A 15,886-nucleotide genomic window follows, 5' to 3' on the forward strand; every position below is an offset into this window, starting at 1 on the left:
GAAATATCATATGTACTTCGGTACATTAAAATAATATATAAAAAATAATGTTTAATAAATGGTCTACAAAGACTGTGAAATTTGTCTGTGAAATCATTAGGAATATAACCATTTAAATTTTGTACCGTTTTTTTGGCCCACTGTGTATGTTATTGAAACAAAAGAGCGCAGTGATGGCAGTTTACGGAGGTATGACGTGTTAAAGTGATGCTGTTTTCCAGATTTCGAATTTTGGGTATTCCACCGTGTTCTGGAACTCGATATTTTCAACGTTTGGGAACTACATGCAGGTTCCATCATCAAGGAAAAAGATAAGATCAGAAGGGTTGCCTACTCTATTGAACTCGTTACGTCAGGCTAACCCGGACGACTGATGATAGTCACCGGGAAAGCCTAAAAGTTGATATAGTGCTATTCCCTTTTAAATAACTGCAAATCACAGAAACCTGCAGAAAGGTATATTCTATTATCTATGTGCTAAAAAGGATAAATGTTCATCTCCCATCTTGCTTAAAAAAGTCCCTTGTGCAGACACTTGTATTTCCCTATTTTGACTATGCTGACATTTTACTGACTGACCTTTCCAGCGACAACAAAAAGAAACTTCAACGTGCTCATAATTTGTGTGTACGTTTTGTAAGAAATGTTCGTATATATGATCATATTACCCCAACCCTGGAAGCAATAGGTTGGCTTAAACTAGATAAGAAAAGAAATTTACATTCACTTCTCTTTCTCTTCAAAATTTTGAACTCTTCTATTCCTTCGTACCTGTCGTCTCGCTTCACTTACCTTTCTCCCCACCATAATCTGAACACACGCTCTCGTCATGAAACAATACTAACAATACCATCCCATTGCACCTCCTCATTAAATCCTCTTTCACAATATCCCTGCCAAGACTCTGGAATTCGCTACCAGCTAGCATCAGGGACTGTCGAAATAAAATTGAATTCAAACGCAAACTTACTAGGCACTTTGTCAATAATTGATTTCTTGTAAACAGTTTCCTTAATCTATCACAAAATATTTCAATATCCAGTAATTTCATCACTATACAATTTTGTTATTCTAGGCTTAATTTGTAATTCAGTAAATATAAAATATTCTTTGTTTTTCTATGATAAATTATCTAGCTTTAATTAGTCAGGTAATCTTTTCGTACTTTGATTTTTATTGTAATTGTAATTGTAAATTCAATACTAATTGTAATTTTATTTGTAATTGTAATTGTAAATTTAATACTAATTGTAATTTTATTCTTCATATTATAGTTGGAATCTCCTGGTAGAGGGGCAGAGAAGGCCTGACGGCCTTATCTCTACCAGGTTAAATAAATAAATAAATACTACTACTACTGTGTTAAACAGTGTCACCAAGTCGATACATATTTTTTAAATTATACATTTTGCACATTCCGAAACAATTTTTGGGGCAGTTTTTTTTTTACTTGCCATAAATCTACGAGACAATCTTCATAGCTTCACATTCCTCCCAAAGCAAGCCACACAAAGCATTTTTACATCCTATAAAAATCCATTGCCCCCAATCGGATTTGAACCTACGTACCTTCAAGCGAGTAAGCGTGTAAATGGTTGTAAAAATGAATCTCACAGGGACTGTCTCATCCTGTGAGATTTTCTGAGCTAGCTCTACCAGGAGGTAAGAGGCTTTTGCCCCAAAGGAATTATATAGGCTTATCTTACGTACCTTACCTTACCTTACCTTATCTTGCTTTACCTTACCTTACCTTACCTCACCTTATCTTACTTTATCTTACCTTACCTTACTTTATCTTACCTTACCTTACCGCACTTTATGTTTCTTCATCTTACCTTGCCTTATCTTACTTTATCTTAACTTACCTTAACTTATCTTAATTTATCTTACCTTACTTATCTTCCTTTATCTTACCCTATCTTATCTTACTTTATCTTACCTCACCTCACCTAACCTCACCTCACCTCAGCTTACCTTACCTTACCTTATCTTCAAGCCGCGCTGCTAAGGTTATTCGATCAGATTTCATTTCCTACAGAGAAGTGAAGATACAGCCTATTTCTCTTCCTTAATAATAATAATAATAATAATAATAATAATAATAATAATAATAATAATAATTTATTTATTGCTAGAACAAAGATACATATTGTTTTTGTTTATAAAAGATAATTATAGCACCCCGGGAAAGAGTACATACTCGAGCTCTGGGACCATTAAGGACTGAATTGTGTTTATTGTGTAATATTTGTTGTGTGTTGTCTTAACCAGTAGTGATCTTGTGTCATGCTGACCACACATGAATAAACGGAAGTGGACAAATGCGAGTCCTTAAAAATATGGCAATAGTGGCGGTGGTGGTGGTGGTGGTGGTGGTGGTGGTGGTGGTGGTGGTGGTGGTAATAGTAATGATAATGAGGATTACGATTATGTCAACTAAATGTCTTTCTTAGTTAGCCCCTCATTTCCATCAAATTCGTCTGTATCACGGAAGAATTGACTTTGTTGTTAATTTATTTATAAGTATAAAAATATTTCAACAAAAGGTTGTTTCAGATATTTTCCAGTTTACGTAGAAAGTAATTACACTTTGTATAGAGAAATCGTGTTGATAATGAAGCTTCAAGATAAACTTCTTACACCCAACTGTCACCAGCAGAAATTTCCCATTGGTTCGCAACCCATAGTGAACCGCGAAGGACTCACTCCTGGCGGAACATTTCTAAACTACCTGCGTTACTTGTCGACATGGCTGAAAGCGACTCATTTTGTCACTAATCAAGTGCCGCGGTCACACTTAATTTATTTCCTTAATTACTCGCAAACAGGTCATTTCATCAGGTGATGGTTGGTAATAACCATTATCACGAACCCAGGGACACGTGAAGTAGATATCATAAATAATCCAATAACACAGACTTCAGAGAGCGAGTGGCATAATTGTGTCCCTTAATTTTAATTGCGTAATTAAAAAGGAATTTCAACCGTTTCCAGCAATCAGAACACTTGCTGGGGTAGCTGCAGTAATTTTTGTTAGTCGTCTCAATCTCACGGCTCGGGATTGTGTTCTATAAAATTGACTCGGGAAACGGGCAGAAGCAGTTAACAAGACTCTGGAAGGCCACTTTACAATTTACAGGAAATTTTCTTAAAAGTCATTCTCATGGTTGTGCTTGATAGGAGGAAACGAATTTCTTACAGTCGTCATTAGATATTGTATTCCTCGTATCGGGTGATTCGAAAGTAATGTCACAACAAAATAATTGTTACATAAGTTATCTTAGCAGCAGGCCTTTATACAACTTTGTAGTTCATTTAGGCGTTTTAGGTCTTATCTATATATATATAATTTGAACTGGTAATGAAAATTACAGGAAAACGGCTGAACGGATTTTAATAAATGGCCCCTCATTTTCAAGCTTGGAACCCGAAGTTTTTCAGAAAAATAGTAACTTTCAGTGAAGCGTTAGATTTCCTACATAATTTTCCTATTTTCCAAAATCCATCTTTCGTCAGTTTTGAGAACTAGGATTTCAGTATAAAACAAAACACACACTACAATAAACAATAGGATTTTACATGAAGGCCATGACCTGCAGGATTGCTGACATATTTAGAGCTCAAATTCAATTGGTTATTAAAAACTTCAAGACTTACTAAAATAATTTACAGGTCTGATTCTGCGGTGTGTAATTTTCTGAGTACAGCTGTGCTGTATTGGATATTAAAATCTACAATACTTGAGGTGGTTTGATGATATTATTACGATTAGAAATTAATTATTATTATAGTTAATGCCATGATGTTTATATATAGACTACAAAACTTGCGTAATATAATAATATCATTATTAAAAATCAAATATTTTGTAGTTATTAATCAAGTGAGTTGGGTCTTTTTCATATATTTAATGGCGGTGTGGTGTAGATTCAGTGTTGGCTCGAGAGAGCGCAAAAATTACAGTTCGTAAGGAAAGACCAAAAGGTATTACTTACTGATAAAATAAGAGGCCTAGAAAATTTTGTAGCATCCCGATCATTTCAGCAAGATCTCTTAGCAGAATAAAATGATTTTACCCTCTACATTTCAAGCTCTACATGCAGCAGCTATACCAAGATGCTATGTCTATTGTTCGAAAGCATAGCAAACCTGACTTTCTTTAACTTTCACGTACAATCCACAATGACCTGAAATAGCTATTGCTTTACTCCCACATGAAAAACCTACTGATCGTCCTGACATTTTTACTTGCGTTTTCGCGTTGAAACTCAAAAACTGAAGGTGGATAGTTTCAAGAAAAGTATTTGGCATAAAAATAACATTCAGAGGGAGTATGTTTCATTATTATGTTAGCAAATAACTTTCAAAATGTCTGGTATTTTTCATTGAAAATAAATCATAAAAAATTTTTATTTGAACGTCTAACGAACTTAGTTTGCAGCGTTTGCTGCACAAGCCACTAGTAGATATTTAATACGAGATCCTGTGTACATCAAACGTAGATATATTATCTAAATAACATAGTCTAGGACGTAGCAAACAAAATAGACAAGGAACTCAAAATTTGTTCCCTACGAATAGCATATACCCAAGAAATTATCCGAAACTGTAACTGAAAATAATTTGATAAAGTAGGTAAATTTGTACCTAGTTAAGGCGAGATGGAAACAGAAAGTCATGTCACAAACATTCCTTGTCTCGTCTTAAGGTACATTAAAAGTTTTTCTCTGAACCGGAAAACTCTTTTTAACAAGTTACTCCTCGAAAGTCATCCTACATTGGTGTGATAAGGAAGATTTTTACGTAACGAACCCATGTTTTTTACAAATTTTGCTGAACACTACTAAGATTTATTTCAAATCATCCGTCCTCAAGTAAGGTTGACCATTGGGATCCGGAATTAACAAACATAAAACATAAAGGGAAATGAAACGAGCAAAATAATGATTCGATTTGTACATTCAAACAAAAATTTACGTGTTAACATATCGATGATAGTGCAGAACTTGAAGAGAGGCCTTCAGAATTTTCATTACGATCTTCTGAACCTCATAAAAGGGAATTTGAAAGGATTTAAGAATATTACATGTAAATTTTGGTAAACAACCCCTCGCTCCAAACATCTGTAACATCCCAGTTGTAAAGCGAAATGCCATATTTTTTAGTTTGAAAACATTTTCCTCTGATGGAAATTACCACTTTTAACTCTTAAATTCGCGAAGTATCCTATAGGATACAACAGGTTAATAGGCTGTATGCTATAATTTTAATAGAACAATAGAATAAAAATTGGTAGGGAAATTAAAATTTCACAATACTATAATATTGTATAACATATAGAGTATGGACATTGCGATAGTTGTTTTCTTTACAGTCCGACACGGTTTAATAAACTAGTGTGAGAAATGAAGTTTTGCCAATTTAAGGGTTACTCTATTTCGTTAGAAGAGATCTTTCTCATTTAATGTGTAGCGTACCTGCTTGAGCACGGGTAGAAAGTTCGCAAGAACAAAACTTCCACGAAGAAAGGAGAGAGGATGTCCGATCTTTAATGAAGCCATGGTCGAGAATATCCACAAGGCGAGGTGCTCCCCATCGGCAACATGAAGATCAACTCTATGTCTGAGTTACAACGGCTGGCCGGCGTCAAGAGCATGGGCGATGCGGAATGCCCCACGCTGCTGGACATCGAGATCTGCAGCGAGCAGGACGACCCCAGGCAGCGCCCCAACTTCGGCGTCAAGTGCAAGATCTTCGAACTGGACGCTTGCCAAGGCATCGGAAAGGTGTGTCTGGTGTACCTTCACAAGAGCGAGTGCGAATCCGATCTAAAACGAGAGGACCCCAAGATCTGGCTGCTGGACAGAAGTTTCGAGTGGCACTACCTGGCTGCAGAATTCACGCAGTACTTCCGCATGATGCTGGTACACCAGGGTCTCCCCCAGTGGCAGTTCAAATTCACGCCCATGGACCATTATTATGAAATTAGTTTACAATGTTATACTTATCGCATGAGCTAATATATGAAGAAACAGTAAAATAAAATGTAACATCTGCAAAATTCTAAAAATAAAGATTTTATCTTTTCAAAAAAAAAAAAAGGTTAAGATAATATATTACTCTCCTACTCCATGAAGAGAAGAAGAAGAAGAAGAAGATAATATATTTTATTAAATCTTCTATATATATATAATTTGAACTGATAATGGAAATTACGGGAAAACGGCTGAATGGATTTTAATGAATGACCCGTCATTTTGAAGCTTGGTATCCAAGGATTTTCAGAAAAATAGTAACTTTCAGCGAAGCGTTGGTTTTCCTACATTATTTTCCTATTTTCCAAAATCCGTCTTTCGTCAGTTATGAGAATTAATTGCATTTCAGAATAAAACAAAACACACACTACAATAAACAATAGGCTGTTACACAAAGGCCATGACTTGCAGGATTGCTGACATATTTAGAGTTTGAATTCAATTGGTTATTCAAGACTTACTAAAAATAATTTACAGGTCTGATTCTGCGGTATGTAATTTTCTGAGAACAAAAATCTACAAAACTTGAGGTGGTTTGATGACATTATTACCATTATAAATGAAATATTATTACAGTTTTTGTCATGATGTGACAATTTTTATTAGTTATACGTATTAATGTTATATTGAGGATATGAAAGTGAAACGTTTTGGGGTTATATAAGTAGATGTAGAGAATATTTTAAAGTAGATCTTCATTTCTATAACTTATTGGTGGCGGCTATTATATATATATATATATATATATATATATATATATAAGGTACTAATATTGTTATTACAAATCATATATTTTTATAGTTATTAATCAGGTGGGGTTGGATTTTTTTTCATATAATTAATAGCGGTGTGGTGTAGATATTTACATGCGTCATTCTCTTCAGTATTGACTCGAGAGAGCGCAAAAATTACAGTTCCTAGGGAAAAACCGAAAGGTATTATTTACTGATAAAATAAGAGGCCTACAAAATTTTGTAGTCTCCCGATCACTTCAACAAGATCTCTTAGCAGGATAAAATGATTTTACTCTCTACATTTCAAGCTCTACATGCAGCAGCTATACCAAGATGCTATGACTATTGTTCGAAAGCATAGAAAACTTGACTTTTTTTTTTTACTTTCACCTACAATCCACAATGACCTGAAATAGCTATTGCTTTACTCCCACATGAAAAGCCCACTGATCATCCTTACGTTTTCGCGTTGAACTCAAAAATTGAAAGTGGATATGTTCAAGAAAAAGTATTTCGCATTAAAAAAAACCATTCGGAGAGAGTATGTTTGATTATTATGGAAGCAAATAACTTTCAAAATGTCTGGTATTCTTCATTGAAAATAAATCAGAAAATTTTTATTTGAACGTCTAATGAACTTAGTTTGCAGCATTTGCTGCACAAGCCACTAATATAGTCTAAAGCCCAAAAAACAAAGATAATTGGACTATTATGTAAAAGATATATATATACATAACAGTCCAATTATATATATATATATACTGTATATATTTAACTATTACCGCAACACCAAGGCGGTACTAATTCTAAGTACTACAAATTATGTTTACGTGTCATCATTATACCACAGTCTAGTATATACAGTCACGAAGCTCAATACGTAGTAAATATGCATCCATAGATAGCTGCTAACCACTAGGATCGCTACTATCGCCTCATCACAAACAATGCCAAAAAGTACCTGCACAGTCTATTGTTCCTAGTACCCTCATAAACTCAAGCTTCGTGACTGTATATACTAGACTGTGGTTGTACCGTATTACCCGTCCAAGACGAGTGAGGGCTTGGGAAAGGAGCGCGCCACTTGTTGTGTTGCGAACGATATCGTCATGCAGCCGGTACAGTCAGACTATAGAGGCAACTGAAGCACCAGATACTAACGAAACATCACCGTATTTATCTGGATTTCATGGCATCATTTTAGCTTGAACATTAAAAAAATCTTATTATCATTACATAAGTAAATAAAATTTTAAAAGTTAATAATTATTAGTGATATACTTACTTACACATAATTTTAGTTATGTGTTATAAATAATACTAACGGCTTATGCAGAAAATGCTGCAAACTAAGTTCATTAGTCGTTCAAATAAAAATTTTCAAGATTTATTTTCAATGAAGAATACCAGACATTTTGAAAGTTATTTGCTTCCATAATAATGAAACATACTCCTTCTGAATGTTTTTTTATGCCAAATACTTTTTATTGAACCTATCTACCTTAGTTTTTGAGTTTCAATGCGAAAACGCAAGTAACAATGTCAGGACAATCAGTGGATTTTTCATGTGGGAGTAAAGCAGTAGTAGAGATCGTTGTAGATTGTAGGTGAGAGTTAAAAAAATGTCAGGTTTGCCGTGCTTTTGAACAATAGACATAGCATCTTCATATAGCTGCTGCATATTTCGTGAACTACCTTGAAATTTAGAGGGTAGAATCATTTTATCCTGCTGAAATGATCGGGAGACTACAAAATCTTGCAGGCCTCTTATTTTATCAGCAGTAGTAATACCTTTTGGTCTTTCTTTAGGAACTTCAATTTTTGCGCTCTCTCCAGACAATATTGGAGAGAATCACGCATATAAATATCCACACCACAGTGCCATTAAATATATGAAAAAAATCCACACCACTTGATTGATAACAATAATTTTAACTTAAGTAAATTTTGTAGTTTTCAGTAACATAGCCTACTGTATATATTATACAGCCGTCACTCAGTAAGTTGTAGATATGAAGATTTAATTTAAGGTATTCTCTGCGAGTACTTATATAACCTCAAAAGGTTTCAGTTTCATATCATCAATAGGCTATATCATTAATATGTTTATTGGTGACAAATACTCGTATCATGGCATTAACTATAACAATATTTCACTTTTAATGGTGATAATGTCATCAAACCACCTCAAGTTTCGTAATTTTTAATGTTCAGTACACAGTTGTACTCAGATAATTACACACCACAGAATCAGATCTGTAAATTATTTTTAGTAAGTCTTGAAAGTTTTTAATAACCAATTATAGAGAAGTTATAAAAAATCACACAAATGAAGATCGATATATTGTTGTCATTTGATGTCACAGAATTTGCTCTGATTTGTTCTAAATATGTCAGAATTCCTGCAGGTCATGGCCTTCGTATACTTACTTACTTACTTACAAATGGCTTTTAAGGAACCCGAAGGTTCATTGCCGCCCTCACATAAGCCCGCCATCGGTCCCTATCCTGTGCAAGATTAATCCAGTCTCTATCATCATATCCCACCTCCCTCAAATCCATTTTAATATTATCCTCCCATCTACGTCTCGGCCTCCCTAAAGGTCTTTTTCCCTCCGGTCTCCCAACTAACACTCTATATGCCTTCGTATAATATTGCTTATTGTAGTGTGTGTGTGTGTGTGTGTGTTTTGTTTTATTCTGATGGGTTTTGGAAAAAAGGAAAATTATGTAGGAAAATTGACATTTCACTGAAAATCTTTGGGTTGCATGCTTTAAAATGAGGAATCATTCATTAAAATCCATTCAGCCATTTTCCCGTAATTTCCATTACCAGTTCAAATTATATATGTAGATTTATTGTTTTAATGTGTACATTTTTTGTTATACTGTTCGAAGAGACAAAAAAGTTTTGTAATAGAGTGCTTAAGTTTGAAGTGTTCACGAAATTAGAAGTCAGTATGACACCCCCAAAATCAAAACGAATAGAAAAAATTTTCAAGAATTGTTTTAATTAAACAAATGTGTTATTTTTAATCCTATTGTTTTAGTACATTTCGACTTAAGCAGTATGCAAACCATATTAAATATCTATTTACTGTGATCGAATAAGGATTATTGGTCTTGTTATATTCTATTGGTAAGAACGGCAGAACTACAGTCTACGAAGTTGGTGCTTAAGGGGGATGGAGTGATAAAAGTGTGGCAAAAGACATAGAAACAATGAAGTGAGTGTTCAAGGAGTAAGAGTAACTACCAAAACAACCGGTGAGAGAATGTATAAGCGAATAAGTGAATTAGTGTCCAGAGAAACAAGAGTTGATAAAGGAAGTGACTAGAGAAAATTAGAAGTGTTTGTTAATAGTAATTGGTAGTGAAATGTTACTAATGTTGGAGTGTACAATCAGAGAAATTGAAATGATAGGAAGACAGCAAGTATTTTAATGTAAGTTTACAAATGAATGTTGAGTTGACTTACAAAAATAGTGGCAAACGGAAAATTTATCGGGGTGAAAGGGAACAGTTTAACAAAATAAACATGTGATTCAGTGTTTAATGGAGAAATAGGGGATAAGAGTGATGACAGAAATGAGGAGAGGTAGAACTGATTGTAAATTAGTGATGAAAGTGAATGAGTAGGATTAAATAGTGTTAGTAAAAGTTAGTTCAAAATCAGGGAAATTTTAGACGATAGGAAGTACTTCAAATATACAGTAAGTAAACAATAAAAGTGGTGAGGTGTTCATTAGAAAGAAGGGAAATTTTAAGGGGAGAGGTTAGGAAGCAAATTGAGAGTATGTATTATAGTAATAGAGGTAACAAAGGTAAAACAAAATGACTGCACACGTCAATGAAAGTTTATTGTAATCATCCAGTCTGCTGTCCAAAAATCTGAAAGTTAGAATTTATAAAACAGTTATATTACCGGTTGTTCTATATGGCTGTGAAACTTGGACTCTCACTCTGAGAGAGGAACATAGGTTAAGGGTGTTTGAGAATAAGGTGCTTAGGAAAATATTTGGGGCTAAGCGGGATGAAGTTACAGGAGAATGGAGAAAGTTACACAACACAGAACTGCACGCATTGTATTCTTCACCTGACATAATTAGGAACTTGAAATCCAGACGTTTGAGATGGGCAGGGCATGTAGCACGTATGGGCGAATCCAGAAATGCATATAGAGTGTTAGTTGGGAGACCGGAGGGAAAAAGACCTTTAGGGAGGCCGAGACGTAGATGGGAGGATAATATTAAAATGGATTTGAGGGAGGTGGGGTATGATGATAGAGACTGGATTAATCTTGCACAGGATAGGGACCGCTGGCGGGCTTATGTGAGGGCGGCAATGAACCTTCGGGTTCCTTAAAAGCCATTTGTAAGTAAGTAAGTAAGTAAGAAAGATTCAATTAATTTTCCTTAAGTAATGGGTACTCTATATTTTTCGTAATAAAATATAAATTCCTACGAATAAATGCCTTGTACACGTACAGACAGGTTTATTTCTACTACTACGATGCTGTAAATAAATCAGATGGGACACAATTTGTTTATTTACTGAGATTCTTTAAATAATGAAGTCATTCTGAGCCCTGTTCCCACCGCCACAATTGTTCAATCCTTGCTCAGCACACTCATCCCTCCATCGTCCTCGGTACGAAATACGTATGTAAAATCATTGTATGTAGTGTTTCCTTCACAGCCCGGGCAAGTACTTAACTATCTGATCAATTTTCTTCATTACTTTTGAACCCTATTAGATGAATTCTTTGTTCGTCAGTTAACTATGCATATTTAAGGTCCTATCTAGCTTCGGTCCAGAACAAATCTTTGCTTTAAAAAAAAAAAAACTCAACAATCAACGGAGATGAAGACAAGGAAGTTAGCCCAAATCGTGATAGCTGCAATAAAGAACCTACAGCAGTCCGGCGGTTCTGCCCTTCGCAAAATAGCAGAGTAGGCCCTACATCTCGGCATGCTTCCTTACAGTTGGAAGCACGCTGATGCGGCAGTTAGTGACAACACTGAAACGTCGCGTTATATACGTTTTACTGAGGATAATGTACGGCCGCCGGTACCAGCTCCTCGAGTATCTATCCTAAGATAGATCCTCGAGGAGTTGGTACCGGCCGTTATCATTATCAGATATTTAAGTACTTGTCCCGGACTGTCAAGAAAACACTACATACAATGATTTTAAACATTCTTGAACATTGTGCATTCCTCAATCAACGGATGTATAAAGAATAACAAGTCATCTATGAGCCTTGTTGTCAGCATCTTGGAGCACAATACCACACCACACATTGGACAGTTTTTGGGCTCATGTTCGGTGCCCGTGGCACGATCCCACGTGAAACTTTAAATCAACTTAAACAATATAAAATTTCTGATGCAACGATTGATGCCATAGGATCTCACGTGTTAAAATCATCCTTAGCTGTAATTAGTAATCATTTGTACCCAACAAAATTTTTATTGTAAATGATTTCCTATGTTTTCTTATCTTAATGTTTTTTTTTTCTTTCCAAGTGTCACAAAATTGTTTTGTTTACTTATTAATCTTTATGAATTCATTAGTAGGCCGATCTATCGAACCCTTATTTAGGACGGCTTTTGTTTATACAAATTATTAGTGTCTTGTGCAGCAAATGCTGCAAACTAAGTTCATTAGAATTTCAAATAAAAACATTTCAAATTTATTTTCAATGAAGAATAGGCCTACTAGTCATTTAAAATTTATTTGCTTCCATTATAATGAAACATACTCTCTCTGAATGGTTCTTTACTCCAAATACTTTTTCTTGAATCTATCCATCTTCAGTTTTTGAGTTTAAAAGCGAAAACGCAAGTAACAATGTCAGGACGATCAGTGAGTTTTTCGTGTGGGAGTGAAGCAATAGTAGAGGTCATTGTGGATTGTAGGTAAGAATTAAGAAAATGTCAGGTTTGCCATGCTTTCGAACAATAGACATAGCATCTTCGTAAAGCTGCTGCATGTTTCGTGAACTACCTTGAAATGTAGAGGGTAGAATCATTTTATCCCGCTAAGAGATCTTGCTGAAATGATCGGGAGGCCTCTTATTTTATCAGTAAGTAATACATTTTGGTCTTTCCTTAGGAACTGTAATTTTTTCGCTCTCTCCAAACAATACTGGAGAAAATCAGGCATATAAATATCCACACCACACCACCATTAAATATATGAAAAAGACCCGCACCACTTGATTAAGAACTATAAAAATATTTCATTCTTAATAACAATAATTATAAGTTACGTAAGTTTTGTAATTTTCAGTAACATATACTGTATATATTATACAGCCGTCACTCAGTAAATTATAGAAATGAAGATCTAATTTAAGATATTCTCTACGTCTACTTATATAACATCAAAAGGTTTGAGTTTTATATCATCAATAGGCTATATCATTAATATGTTTATTAGTGACAAATATTCGTATCATGGTATTAACTATAATAATATTTTACTTTTAATGGTGATAATGTCGTCAAACCACCTCAAATTTCGTAGCTTTTAATATCTAGTACACAGCTGTACTCAGATAATTACACACCACAGAATCAGATCTGTAAATTATTTTTAGTAAGTCGTGAAAGTTTTTAATATCCAATTATAGAGACGTTATAAAAAAATCACACAAATGAAGATCGACATATTGTCGTCATTATATAATCACAGAATTTGCTCTCATTTACGTCGATCCTGCAGGTCATGGCCTTCGTGTAATATTGCTTAATGTAATGTGTGTGTTTTGTTTTATTCTGAAAATCCATTAGTTCTCAAAACTGACGACAGATGGATTTTGGAAAATAGGAAAATGTAGGAAATTGACATTTCACTAAAAACTACTATTTTTCTGAAAATCTTTGGGTTGCAAGCTTCAAAATGAGGGGTCATTTATTAAAATTCGTTCAGCCATTATCCCGTAATTTCCATTCCCAGTTCAAATTATATATATATATATATATATATATATATATATATATATATAATTAAACAGAATATATATAGCTTTCCGCCGATGCATTTATATTTGTAACACAAAAAGAATATGACTATTATTATCAATATTATACAGTAATTACACTTTGAACATAATTCACTGCAATAATGTTTATGTTTTTATACAGGCACAGTAGTTTCTGTCACACCCAGAACGAAGAGAAATTGAAGAAAAATGTATTGTAGTAGACAAAAAATAACTCATACGGAATCAATTGTATGTAGTAAATAATAGTACCAGTCATTAAAATCATGATTTTAGTGTGATTGTAATCTACAGAACGAATCAGTTTACCTATGTTATATTAAAAATAGAATTACTTACAGAAAATACTCCCATTAAAAACATTTACCTACTTTATTGTTTTTGTACAAGAAGAACCATTCTCTTTCTACTATAGAATATCTTAAGAACAATTTCAGTAACTCCTTAATGCTATTCTTTAATTTTCTCGAATTAACAACAGTGGAAATATAAATCTCACAAGTTTCCTCATTAATACAGTGTTGGCACCTGTTAGTTTAAATATAGACGCATAAAAACCTTAAGTCGTCAACATAATATTTCTCCAGTACATCAAATACTGGGTGTTCATTTCAAAGTGTGTCATGACGTCACTGTTGTGAGTCAGCGATTTGAAGCGAGTTTCAGCTTTTGTGTCAGAGAAGTTGCCTATTAATCAAGGCGTTCAATCTGAACTTGAGAACGTGTACGGTAAACCTGAATGTCGTAGCAACAGATGGCGGTCTGTAAAGTCTGCGTGCTACCATAACCTCTTTCGATCTGTGTTTTGCGAGGGCAAGTTGTACGCAGGGTATTTGTTATCAACGGTTGCGTACGGCAACATTCCACAATACAAATCAAACGCTCCGTGTCCATGTTGACCGTCGAAGTTAATGTCAACGAATACGTAAGTAATAGCCTTAACCCTCTCTACATATCCCTACAGTAAGAAAAAAGCTCACCTCAGTACGTGTTTCCAAACAGTTCACATTCCTGCCACTACAGATGTTACCGTACGCATCGTTAAGTACTCTTCTGAATGAACGCCGTACTTGCTAGGCAACTTCTCTGGCACTTAAGTAATACGCCTCTGCGGAAGTGTAGGAAGATTGAATTCTCTAGGCTCAACGACTAGCCACATGACGGCATACAGCGAGCCATGACACACTTTGAACTGAACACCCAGTAGTGATGATACTAAGGGCATATGTCGACATAAAACGTTAATACAGACAAAATATTAGAAAATAAGACTGTATTATGACATGCATTCCACCCAGACAAAGGTCCGTAATACCAAATGAAAACTTAAGTTTTTCTTTTTAATAGCTTTTCTGAAACTAAAAATTGTAGAAAAGAAGTGAGTTGAGTCCCATTGACCATGCATCGAAGAATTATGAAAATAAAAAAAAAAAGTAAGAATTCTATTATAGACAGGCCTGTACGATAATCTTTAGATCTCCTGCGGCCCGGTAAAAAATGTAATCAAGAGACCTAGTTTTCTTACTAGTTAGCCTATAGTAGATACTACGAGACAACTTTCGTACACCCTTATTTTTTTTTTTTTAATTTCGGAATGTCTTTCTCGATACGCCGTGAAGTACAGGCCGACTGAGAGGGAACACGAATGTACTCACACACACAGCAGATAAACAGTTTAGTTCGCAGGACCACCGTGTCCTCACTCGCCTTGAACGGGTAATATAGGGTAAAGGTTGGTAATACTGTGATACGAATAATATTATGATAGTTCTTTTTGAGAATTTATTACAATTTTACTGTGTGAGAGGAAGCTCGGTTTTTTGCGTCTACGTATTAAGGGAATGTTCGTGGACAAGTTGCTGCCCAAAACCGATCCTTCTCTCGCTCAGTAAAATTGTAATAAATTCTCAAAAAGAACTATCACAATATTACTCGCATCACAGTATTACCAACATTACCCTACTTCTATTTTGGCCCTTTTATGACAGGCATATGCTGTTCTTTTTTATAAAATTATCGTTGTTTTGATTTTTTATAAAACTTTCAGTAGGGGCCGCAAACAACGGTCTCTCCCAAAAGTTTGTCGCGTCTTCAAAAGTTTGGAAACC

The sequence above is a fragment of the Periplaneta americana genome, chromosome 13 (genome assembly GCF_040183065.1).
Source record: "Periplaneta americana isolate PAMFEO1 chromosome 13, P.americana_PAMFEO1_priV1, whole genome shotgun sequence".
Lineage (NCBI taxonomy): Eukaryota > Metazoa > Arthropoda > Insecta > Blattodea > Blattidae > Periplaneta > Periplaneta americana.